Raw genomic sequence first — 12,269 nt, 5'->3', positions numbered from 1 at the left:
TACATTGCCTTCTCACACAGACTCTTCCGCCTTGGTTTGTTTCTTCAGTAATATCAAATCTTGCGTTTTTCAGAATCTAGCAGGAATCGGCGGGCAATTTTGACTGGTCAAACTTCCATTACACAGGGAATTTCTGCTGGGATTGCCAGATATCTAGAGCTTCCCAGAAGAAAAACATCTCATTTCTAGGATTTCCTGTAAAGCAGTGCTTTTGAAGCTATCAGGCAACAGAAACAGAATTTTTGCAATATAAAAAATGACTATACGGGTAAATTAAATAAACTATGTATGACTGACTGTGAGCACCAAAGACTTTTATAAATAGTAAGTAATTTCAAAGCAATTCTCAGGTAATTTAGGAGGATAAACACACACAGATCATCAAAAGAACTACTGTAGTTCACTCTTTCAGTTCTTTGAATGTCTATATTTTATGACACTGCAGTTAAGTATTTGTAGACTTCAGTCTAAAAATCTAAACACATTGTCAAATTTTAGTAAACCCAAACAAGTTCAGGGATAAACCTTCCAACAGAGATCTGAGGATATATAGAGGCAACATGTATTGTTTACTGAGGTCGAAGTAAGTAACTATATTGAGGTCTATACAACAGGAAATGGTAATTCAGTATTGCACAGTGTTTTCATGCCTTAGAGTAAGTTATATCAAATAACTGATATACATAGCACCTAAAAATACAATAGAAATCAATACATATTTAAATAAACTTAACATTTTACACTGTTGGTCCTGTTTTGGAAGTTATATGATGATCACATTCTAAAAATCGCACACCTATCAAATTAAAGAAAAGCTGGCAGAGCATTCAAAATGCTGATGAAAATGTGAACATATGCCACAGTTGATAAAAATATTTGCACTTTGACAACATTCCAATGACTTAGAGATCCCAACATCTCTAACTTCCTGGAATGGTTTTATTCCTTTGTCTTTTCTTGGTAATTTGGAGAATATTTAGCAGATGCAACAAACTGGCTAGTCAAATGCAGTGGTTAAAAATCACTGAAAGTTTAAACACTTGAAACACCAGTACATGTACAACGGAAAAGAAAGATAGTGTAAAAATTAAAAAAAGCATGTTCAAATATAAACATCTGTTAAATTCTCACTAGTCTCTGATTTCCTTAAAAAGAAATCACACCTGGTACATTTTGACAGAAGCCATTCACATGCACAGACAGGAGTCATTTCCACAGGATAGACCCCACTGCTCATGAGCAGCATTTACACATGAAGCACAGGTAGATGCCACTGGCGAGCCAAGCTTTGTTCTGAAGAAGCAGAAATTCAATGGGTGCCTCAGTCCCTTTTTCCCCCTTTTTGTGTATCAGATTGGTGGGCAGGAAGCAAGATTGGACTAGCAAGTAATATGATGTACTCATTTTCATCTCTTCTAACTTTATTCCATTTTAAGACTTGCCAAAGTGGTTATTACTTAATTTAATTTATATGCCATCTGAAGTATGGAGAGGACTCTGGGCAATAAATGTTATACAATCAGAGATCAAATTCCTTTGTCACACAATGTTTATATTAAACTGCTGTTCCTTCTCTTCTTGGAAACAAAGTTAACATTGGACTGGCCCATAGCCTTGGATAGCAGATACGCTGCCAGACTGATGCATGTGGGAACAAAGCCAGTGACTGTCATTGTTCATCATCTGTCCTCTCCTGTCCTGCAATGCTGGTGTTGTCTGGGTCTCAGCCAGCTGAATCCAGTCTCCCTTCATGATCTGTAAAAATTACTCGAGCAGGGAGTTGCTTTTAGGACTGTACCTTAGGTGTGCTCAAAGACAAGACATGCTGTGCGGGTGGCTGCTGCCCAGTCTCCTACTCATATGCTGAGCTCCTACATGGGGAAACAACGTACCAACATGGCCCTGCAAAGCTGGGTGAAATCTTTCAGCTAAGTATTTTTTTCAGAAAAAAACCAAACCACCCAAGAAGAAGATTCAGCGACACTGCAATGTTTTGTAAACCAGTACCTGCTCTATCGGATGCCACCTGCATTTTGGTTTAAAATGCCATTCATATTTATTTATATGTAAGGAAATGCTCAGGCTGAATGGTGTCTTGTCAAGATGGACATCATAAGGTGTTAGATTTGAAATCAGTTTTCACCTAACGTAATGACTTGCCAGAGAACTTGAAAATATTTTTTTAAAAAAATCATGTCAACATTTTTTTCATAATTTTACTGAGTTCTGCGTATTTTATTACTTATGGTATGCACTTCAGAGCGTCTGTGGGCCATTATCTGTATTGCAGACTCTATCAGTTACATTATAGGTATGTATACAGATTTTTTATAAATACACTAACATCATCAACTGCAATAAAAGCAGCAAGCATGATTATTATTATTATCATCACCATCATTATCATTATTATCCTTGAATGTCCCTTAAAAACACCTATCGATCCTCTTCCTTAGGTTAGGTTTACCGCTTTTCATTTGGATTCTGTTGCTAACAGTTCTATCCCTAGCAAAAAAAAAAAATACTGAAAAATCTCTCAGAGCTCATCTTCACATTCACATGTACAAGTGATAAATAAAATTAAAATAGTGTCTCTGAATCTAATGATTCTTTGCATTCAGCTAAATTCACATTTTTTAAACTCAGCCCACCAATATTATTCTCATTGAATAGATGATTATCACACATTTTATAGACGTTTTATAAAAAAAAGTTCAAGATTCTAAAAAGTCATTTTATTTTCTGAAAGATCCAGAATTAAATGATTTCTTGACCCTAATGGACTTAAGAGATATGACACTCATATTTGAAATACAATGTGTTGGAATCAAAAAAGAATCTCTGCCCATATTTAGATGCAGCTACCCACTTTGTCCTTAACTGTAGCTACACTGAAGCTACAAGCAAGCAAGCAAAATATTAAAGGTGATCTGTAAAAGAAAAGAGTGCACAAAAATATTTAAGTTGTATGTTTGCGGGGAAGAATTAAGAATAGTTTTAAAACATTTTCAAAATTATTGCAAATTGTTCAGTTACATGAGAAAAATAACACCATAAATGGTTTTTAAGAAATACTGGACAGATTTCAAAATCTCTCTTTCTATGAAATATTTTGATCTGCTCTCCAGAACTCTGTGTTACATTGACTATAAGGGAAAAGGCCATAGTGTGAGAACCTGCAAAATTCAACAAAAAATGGGGACATTAACAGAGTCCTGAGCAGCCATTTGTGTAGGTGATTGTCTATGACAACTCATTTCTGACCCAAACTTCATCTAGACACTTGGAACAACCCTGTGAAGGAAATAATGCAGATCCAGCTATTTCTGTTCTTCCCAGTTTTAAGCTAGATAGCCTGAGCTCCCAAATCAATACTTAAAAATTGAATGAGTTGTTTCATGCCGAACAGGCGCTCTCATTCAAATGAAAATCAGAGTTCATGTACGTAAAGAAAAAAGACTGCTTTGGAAAGGAAAAAAAAATAATTTCAGGTCTATCAAAATTAATCTACATCACCTGGCTCTAAACAAAGGGGGCTTTATTCTTCTATAAGACAGAAATTCATTCCTATGCCACAAAATGAGAATATTTGTCCTCTGGGTGACTTGCAGGTACTCTAAACCTTTCTACAAAATCCTACAAGTTCCAGAAAACCACAGACTGTAGACCTGATCAGGCAAGAAGTATACAAAGAGTAATAAACTTCAAGTTTAATGCTGTCATTCTCTTACAGATAGGCATTTATGTAGAAACGTTTAATATGAAGATAGCAGACTTCTTTTCACCTCCTGCTGGTACTTTGGCATCGCTCTATTTCCTTTTTCTGTCATAATTTGGATACTATTTCAACTCAGTGTTTGTATTTACACAAAGTAAAACTTAGGAATTCAGTGTGAAACAGTTGAAAAAGCAAGTAAAAATCTCTTTAAACAAAGCTCAGTTAAATACAGTCAGAATTATCAGTACATCTTTCTAGAAAATATTTCATTAAAAAATACAACAGAAACATAACAGTGAAGCTAACTTATGAAATACATTTGACATATTTTGAAATTATAGTTCTACAAGACGTGTATGTCATAGCTTTGCTAAAATCAAGATTATACTTTTGGAAAGGAATAAATTCTTCTAAATCCCACACTACTTATGTACTGGAAATAGCCCAAATTACAGTTAAAAAATATAGGGAGAAATTGCAAATAGAAAAGCAAATGAATACTTTTTGAGTACAAGTCAGTCAACTACATAACAGAAGACAAAGTCAAAATCTATATTTCAGGAAGAAGGAAAAGAGCCACATGTAACACTAACTCAACTGAGCAGTGGGACTTTGTTTGAAAATACTAGCCCTTATTAGGAAATCTTTTGGAAGATGAGTAACTGGGACTGAATTATGTTTCTATTAAGGGTAGTGAATTCCTTAGCTAGACGGCAACAGTAAATAAAAGAGAACGTGCTTACATTCACTCGATAGTTTCAAAGAATTAAGTATCAGTACTAGAACAAAGAGTTCCTCTTACAAAAATAATCAGGTCTTTTTTGTTGTTTTTAGTATTATTCTTCATCCATTTGTTCGTTTCCCTGCTCCTGACACAGAAACATTTGGCTGCACATGGGATCGGTACGAAGCTTTTGCTGGGTGCGGAGGGGTGCTCTTTGCTGCCAGTGTCAGGTTTAGAGCCCAGATCCTGTCACCATCCCAAAGGCACCATTACTGTCCCTGCTGCTGCACTACGGGCTTTTTTTACATTGGCTGAAAAGAGAAATCCGTCTTAATGTCAAGCTCCCTCGTCTTCTTTTGGTGCAACAGAGCCATTGTCCTCATAGATCACCACAACTATGCAAAGCAAGCTCTAATGGCCTCCTCTGGGAAAAATAACAACCCAGACAGGAAAGACTCTTGCAGAGATAATACTGAACAGCCAAACAAGGCTAACCACCACAGTTCTGTAAGGCTGAAGAAAGTTCCTTTTCAAGTACGCACAGTCTAACATTAATGAAAAGATTTGCAAAGCCTGCAGACTTTACAAAACGGAGGTATCTGTGGGTAAGGAAGCTCACGTGTACATGGTAAGCCTTCTTGCAGATAAATGCCCAATGCAAGCAAATGCTTGGAAATGCTCCTCTACAACACAGTGAACAGCAGGTGAATTACAGGAGACTAAACTAAACCTGTGGGGTAACTGTATAGCGGTGAGACTCATGGTAATTCTGACAGGTAAGTTTCTGAATCCACTATTAGAAAACTTAAGATCTTGTAGCATTTCATTTGGATAAATAAGAGACAGCAATACAGAAGAAAACCATCAGAAAAGAAATCTTATAAAGCCAGCAGTGGGATATTATGAAAGATAAGAAACAGAAAAAGCACTATTTCATCCCTAGCATGCTAAATGCTTTGAGAGGTTTAAGGTACCTCTCTCTCAGTTCTGATTGTTAGAAACTTTATTGTAATTTCAAGACAAATACAAACTTTATTCATAACTAATTTATACCTGTTTCTTTCTATGCCATAGTTTCTAATGGTGTTTCCCTTAGCTTAAAACACTCTTCTGACTTTTTAATGTTTACTCTCATTGCATTCTTACAGAACAATCATATCTCTGTTAAACCTTCCATTTTTATAGGCTGAACAAATCAGGCAATAAATCATCTTTCAAGGTCTCGATTCCCACAGACATCCTGCATTCATTTTCTTGAATGCTGAGTGATCAGTGTTCTAGATGAGCTGTCAGCTGTGCCTCATGATGTTAACATTTTCTTAGCTTTCCAGGGAAACATCTCGCCTGATGCACCCAGGATAGCATTTGCTTTTTCCCTGGCCAGATCTTACACATAGTTTACATTCATCCTGTGATTTTTATTATACCCACGTCTTCTTCCTCTTCCTATTTTTTCTAGATGACAGAACTCCCAGATTGCATCTGGAAATTTTCATTAGTATTCTGAAAGGAACGATCTTGCAATATGCATTATCACTTTTTATTCCCGTTCTATTATTGTAGTCCTTAGGTTATTCAGTCCTTCCTCTATAGCAAACGGAACTGATATACCTTCCAAATCAGTATCATCAGCACATTCTAGCAACATACACACTACCTCTCAGTAAAATATTAACTAGATCTGCCTGTGGTTTTTGTCTTCAAAAGTCAACCAGTAAGCACTCTCTGGCTCTTGTTTTAATAAAACCATCTGATGGCTCCCTCCTAACCAGTTTCTTTCTGACATCCAGTATTCCTCACTGATCTCCATCCTTTCCTTCCAGTCTAATAATAACAGATGATTTATTGAAGTCTAGATAAAATAAGTATTTTGAACTTTTGTCTAGCAGTCAGCTTTCTTATCAAATAAATGTAATTTATAAGTAAGCACAACTTCTCTCTACAGTAATAAAAAAATAAACTCAAAGGTTATGAGGTAGAAGAATCATGCTTAGAAATGCATCCTTGCCGTTGTTTATAACTGGGACTCAATCAATCAAAATGAAATCTCAATCAATCAAAATGAAATGTCGGGGGCAGGGAGAAGCCTGGCCACTGCAAGAAAAGGTTGTCATGACCCTTGTAAAAAAGTAACAAAAGTATGGAAAGAAGCAACAGCCTTCTTAAGAAAGACGATGAACAACCCCTCTTTATCCCAAAGGCCTCCACCCTCCAGTATATTTTATTTCTGGTTTAGTATCTGCTTTATCTGTCCATACTATCCAGACCTATATGAAATCTCTTGTTGAATCATAAAATCAGTACAAGGATGGACAGAAAATTATCCCTGCTGGCATTACGAAACAAAGACTGCAAAAATGAAACACTGAGTATTTTTTTTCCTAGCAGTGTCTGATCTGAAATGATGTAGCTCCGAGCCTGGAAGACTGCTTTACTCTGCTGAATTTCCATGTTTCGCAGGCAGTGTTGTTTTTACTACAGCATAGTGGTGCTTGCTAAGAGTCATTAAGTACCTCCAGTGAGCCATCATATTCTCCACCACTAGAGGACATTTTATGTAATGATGGGGTTGTCTCTTCTGAACATTTACTTCAGTTATCCAACAAACCCATGAAAGTCTCCTTAAGAATAGTCTTAGAAGGTGAAATGTGGGGCAGTCAACCAGATGAAGTGTTCTTAAAGCTAGAGTGAGCACACAAAAGGAGCAGAGCTATACTGTGGAGTACAAGATTATCAGGACTTCATGGCTCAGTGACAATTTCCTCACTTCGGGATCTTTTCTGAAATTGAAAATTTGGAATTTAATTCAAAACAACATACAGAGAGCCATTTCTTTAACAAGGAAATTACAGGAAATATACTGTAGCAGGGAATTCCATGTGAGGATGTGCAATTTTTACAGAAGGAAATATGTCATAAGATTTTCCTGTGGTTTTGCTCAGGTTGCCAGTTACTTCCTGAGTGAAGCAGTCAGACACTTAAAGATTCCTTCCAAGTATCCGGTCAACAGATGCGCATGAGTGAAGAGTCTTTTTTCACTCTCTTTTCACCTTGTGACAATACTTTATTTTAGTCCACTTCATGGTATATAACCTCCCTCTGAAATGTTAATGCCTATGGCTTTAATTCAAGTTGTTGATGTAAAGCTTCATGAAAAGGAGATGGACAGCAAATAACAGGTTCTTATGTAGAAATATTTCATTGTGGTTGATACCATAAACATGGCAAGGTATTTCCATTTAGAAAAATGACCTGATACCAATGTAACATGAGACACGACAGCTCACCTTTCTTCCAAGCTCCTTAGCTCCCTTCTCTGCGTCTGTTCTGCTCTCATCTGTTTTGAGCCAGTAACAGGAGCAATATTCAATATGCCAGGCAAAGTCTCACCTTTATCTTATATGAGATCATTAACGTTTCTTAAGCAATGTCAATGAAAAACTAGCCAGAATACTGATGTTAATGGTCCTGAGCACTTTGGAAAATAAAAGCAGTCTCTAAGAACTCATATTCAGAAAAAACAGAGCCCCTGTCTCAAAAGGCTCACCGGTCACTTCTCTGGTAGTTTTGTTCATATTTATCTCAAAGCTGGTATTTTCACTCATTCTATCTGTACTGGTTGTCATGTTTTGCACATCTTAATTAAGTAAACACTCTCAAATTATTTTGTAATTGCTTTTAATAGAGAAGTTGGCCTCCATTAGATGTGGCTAAAGAATGAAAATCCCCTAAGTCCTTCAACCAACAACACAAAAACACAGCCAGCCACCCTGTCCATCTGCCTTAAAGAGGAAAATCTGTCTTGCTAACCCAGCAGGCAATTGCATCGGGCAGAATACATCACAGAGATGCGATACTACCAAATCTCTGATAGCAAGAGGGTGAAGATATGGTGTCAGAATAGCTGCAAAGCATAAGCACTTAAAAAGAACAGTATGCTCCTACCAGCAGATGACCTTTCTGAACCCCCATCAGCTGACCAGGGCTTAGAAAGCAAAAGGGAGGAACCCTTTCACCTTCTCAAGGCACGCCACTGCATGTACCAGGAGAACCGAGAGGGATCCATGGATGGGAATACTTCCGTCTATCCGAGATGGAGCTTTTCCTTTTCTCCAGAACTCATCTCACTGGTCATATACCCCTAACATTAGCTCCATCCACTCTGAAATGCTTTATTATGTCTCTATTTATGGTATAAATCCCTTAATAAAGCTCTTTCCTCATATGGCAGCCGTTTTATCTCTTTCAAAAGAAACCCAGAATCTCAAATCAAAATGCAGTATGATCAATACTGCCTCAGTCACTCGCTGGTCAAGAACTTACAAGAATACCTGTCGGGGAACAGAGTGTTGTATCTCAAAATCAAGACAACAGATGGTGACTTCCTATCATAATCTATTTTCCTATCATTCTCCTATGATTTTAAGTTTACTTGCTGTAATTATTTAGAAAATCTGCAGTTATATATTTATTTTCTACATATGTTTATATTTATTTACAAGAATTAGAATGATGAAGAAAACTAGAAAGGTTGATTATAACTAAAATTGTACAGAATATGCATAGAGCCATTTTCATTCTTCTATGGTCTTCCTGGGGGTTTTGCTTACTTTTTTTCCCCTTCTTCTATTCTTTTCTTCCTTTTAATTGTGATAGCATAAACAGATTTGGATTTTCATTAGGAATACTGCCATAAGATTGCAAGCTTTATTCGATGAACTATAAAATCTATTCAATTTGTGGGCACAATAAACAAACCATAGAAAGTAAGGATTTTGTTATTTCAAAGAACAGTTACTGAAAGTATTACGGAATCTTAAACATAACTGAAAGGAAGGTGTAGCAGAAACTTTTCATTGCAGATTTACATAAAAATAAAACCCGATTCTTCCACTGACAATCTTATAAGGCACATGTTCAGAATAAGTATTTTCTAACAGCACTGAACAAGGGTGCACAAAATAATGTGGTTACTTGCAAGTGGATCTTCCCCATATATGCAAAGAGGTCCACATGTGTATACACAGACACACACGTGCATTCACACACTCACACACACACACACTCCTTTTTCAATTGAAAAGAAAATCAACTCTTACACATAATGGCTACCTAGTAGCAGTTTCATACATACCACTTCTATTTTTATATAAAATTAAACCTGGGCAGTATACTAAAAGCAAGAATTATCTACAAAACTTCAAATTCAGCCCTTATAGACCATTTCTTCAAATTATAATTAAAAAAAAAACAACAAACAAACCCAAACCCAATATGGAAGTTAATTTTACTGGTTTTGAAGACAGTAGTAAACTAGAATTTCTGACTTACGTGTTTTGCAGAAATACAGAACCTCAAATTTACAAGAAATATCTGACCTTGTATTTTATTTCTGATCTTCTATTTTGAGTTTTCAGAAACAAATAACTATATATGTCACTCATACCTGACTTATAATTATGCCAGTCATAGGAAAAAAAATAATTAACTGACCAATTCGGGAAAAACTATAGAGGATGCACATACTTTTCTGTATTTTTTGTACTTCCTTTGAAATACACACTCACGCTTTCAATTAAAGTTCATACACAGCTTCAATTTTGAAGACCCATATGCCTCCACACCAGTTTTAAAACTTCAGAACTTGAGTATTAGAACTGATTTTCACATAATCAATTTTAAGGACCTAGTTTATACTATATTGTCAAAACTTTTTTTTTCTTCTATTTTAGTTCTCAATAGTGGAGACATAATGGCACAGCACATTAAAAGGAATTAGACCCTTTCAAATTTCTCCTCCCCTCTCCTACACTACAGGAAGGAAAGAAAGTGGGTCCCTGATTTAGGGCATGTGTATTTAGTCTCCAACAATGGATTTTTTTTTTTTAAAACCTATCAAGTCTCGTGTGTATATTCTAAACAAATGCATTGATTCAATTCACTGATTTTTTAAATGTTTTAACTAAAAAATAGTGACTGACAAAACATGTCACATCTCATTTTCTCTGCTTATATCAGACAGTACTGTTTACCTGAGCCACAGTAAAGCAAGTATAATCTCAACTCTGTTTTACAATAATGAATAATATATAATCATACTTTTAATATTTGATTTTGTTTGAATTTCATTACAAAATTAGATGCTCTATTCCCTGCAAAATTCCTATTGTTTCAAGATTTACATCAAGCAAAATTTGGAGAACTATAGTATTGTTCTGTGAAGAATAGGAACATGTAAGTTTTAAATAGATAATGCTGAGAAGTGTTTAGAAGTCATAGTTTAGCTTTAATTTACTAACATCATCGAGAAGAGTGAGTTAGCTCTCATGCAATGCAAATCGTCCTGTTTGGTAGCCCCCTGTGCCTTTCTCTCAGGCATACAGACCTGTTCCTGGTCAGAGCTGGACTACTGAGTAAGATGGAGCAAAGATTTGCTCTGTCACAGAAATTCCTATTTCAAAGAGATTTAGAAGCTAGAAAGGAACACCATCCTGTAAACATTCTGCAAAATACTTAAAATATTTTGCTCTTTATAGTAAGTGGAGTAAAACATCAACCTAAAACCCTTTCTATAATACAACACCACTTCTTATTACTTTAAGAGCATGCCACTGATTCTGATACAGTAAAATAACATCCTACTGTATACAACCAACCATATTCTGGTTGAATACTCAGGCAGAGTGCATATTTGAGCAACACATTATTAATTGCAATTCTGGGCTGCAAATATGCCTACTATATCTATCATCTGGTCCAACTGCATGATTATATGCTTTCTGGCATAAAATTCATAAATGAGTTGTGTAGAAAAGCATTACAATATTTTTGTTAAAACTGACCAAGCTTTACATTTGAAAGAATCACTTCTACTGCTCATCTGGCAATAAAAGAAAAACAAGGGAAAAGGGTGAGATATTTAATGATATAAATAAACAATACTGTTACTTACCTTAGTTTGGATTACCCTGACTATGTGAGAGGGATGCTGCAATAAGCATGCATTCTATGCTAGGCTGAAGCTTTTACTCTTTCCTTTCCTTCTTTTAGTGAGCAAGAACCCTCAGGGTCAGGTCCTGCTCCCACTGAAGACAAGAGCAGAAGTCTTTACCGGGGTTCAACAGAAGCAGGACAGGGACTTTACTCTCTTCTGTTTTTTTCTTTTTTTCTTTTGATCTTTTTGTATGAGCTTTTGTTCCTTCAGGCTATGCAGATATGAAGCTTTTAAGATTTCTGAAGTCACAATGAGAGTTGGAAGTCTTACATTCCTAATGAAGCATCACGTTGTTGTGTAATTTATGTGAAACCACTGACCCCAATTTGCCAGTGTTATTTTTAAAAGAAAAAAAAATATTTGATTTACTCTTGACTAAGAAATCAAAGGTAGTTTTAAAAAAAGTATTTTTTCCCACTACAGGTACAACCTTTTATCCGAGTTATGTAACAACCATTCATTTGCTCAGATTTCAATTCCCCTATTTGTACTCAACTGTTCTACTAGAAGAAACTTCGTATACATAAAAAGCTGCTCTTAGCCAAACCCTTATTCACTGCTGATACCCACATACGTCTCTTTGCATTTCCTTGCCTACCTGTAAACAAGGCTTCTAAGAGATAAAAACATTTTTCATTTATCAGGACAGAAAGTTGTTATGGCACGTATTCTAAAAGGCATTTGTATATTCTTTCTTGCAGATGTCTTACGATCAAAGGAAATGAGTATTTCAGAAATTTATTGACAGCTGGAAAATCTTTTCTCCTGAGTGGTCTATATCCATACACATGTAACACAGATGCCACAGATGAAATAATGGTGAACCACGTTTG

The 12,269-nt window shown here is 35.9% G+C and overlaps 1 protein-coding gene across 49 annotated transcripts in view; it reads right to left on the bottom strand.

Moving 5' to 3' along the window:
- The window catches only part of RIMS1 (regulating synaptic membrane exocytosis 1), a 335,409-nt gene that overhangs the window by 31,619 nt on the left and 291,521 nt on the right, over positions 1-12,269 (bottom strand). The gene's annotated exons all lie outside the window — the stretch shown is intronic.

Source organism: Falco rusticolus, chromosome 6 (genome assembly GCF_015220075.1).
Source record: "Falco rusticolus isolate bFalRus1 chromosome 6, bFalRus1.pri, whole genome shotgun sequence".
NCBI lineage: Eukaryota > Metazoa > Chordata > Aves > Falconiformes > Falconidae > Falco > Falco rusticolus.
This window is presented reverse-complemented; position numbering and strand designations above follow the sequence as displayed.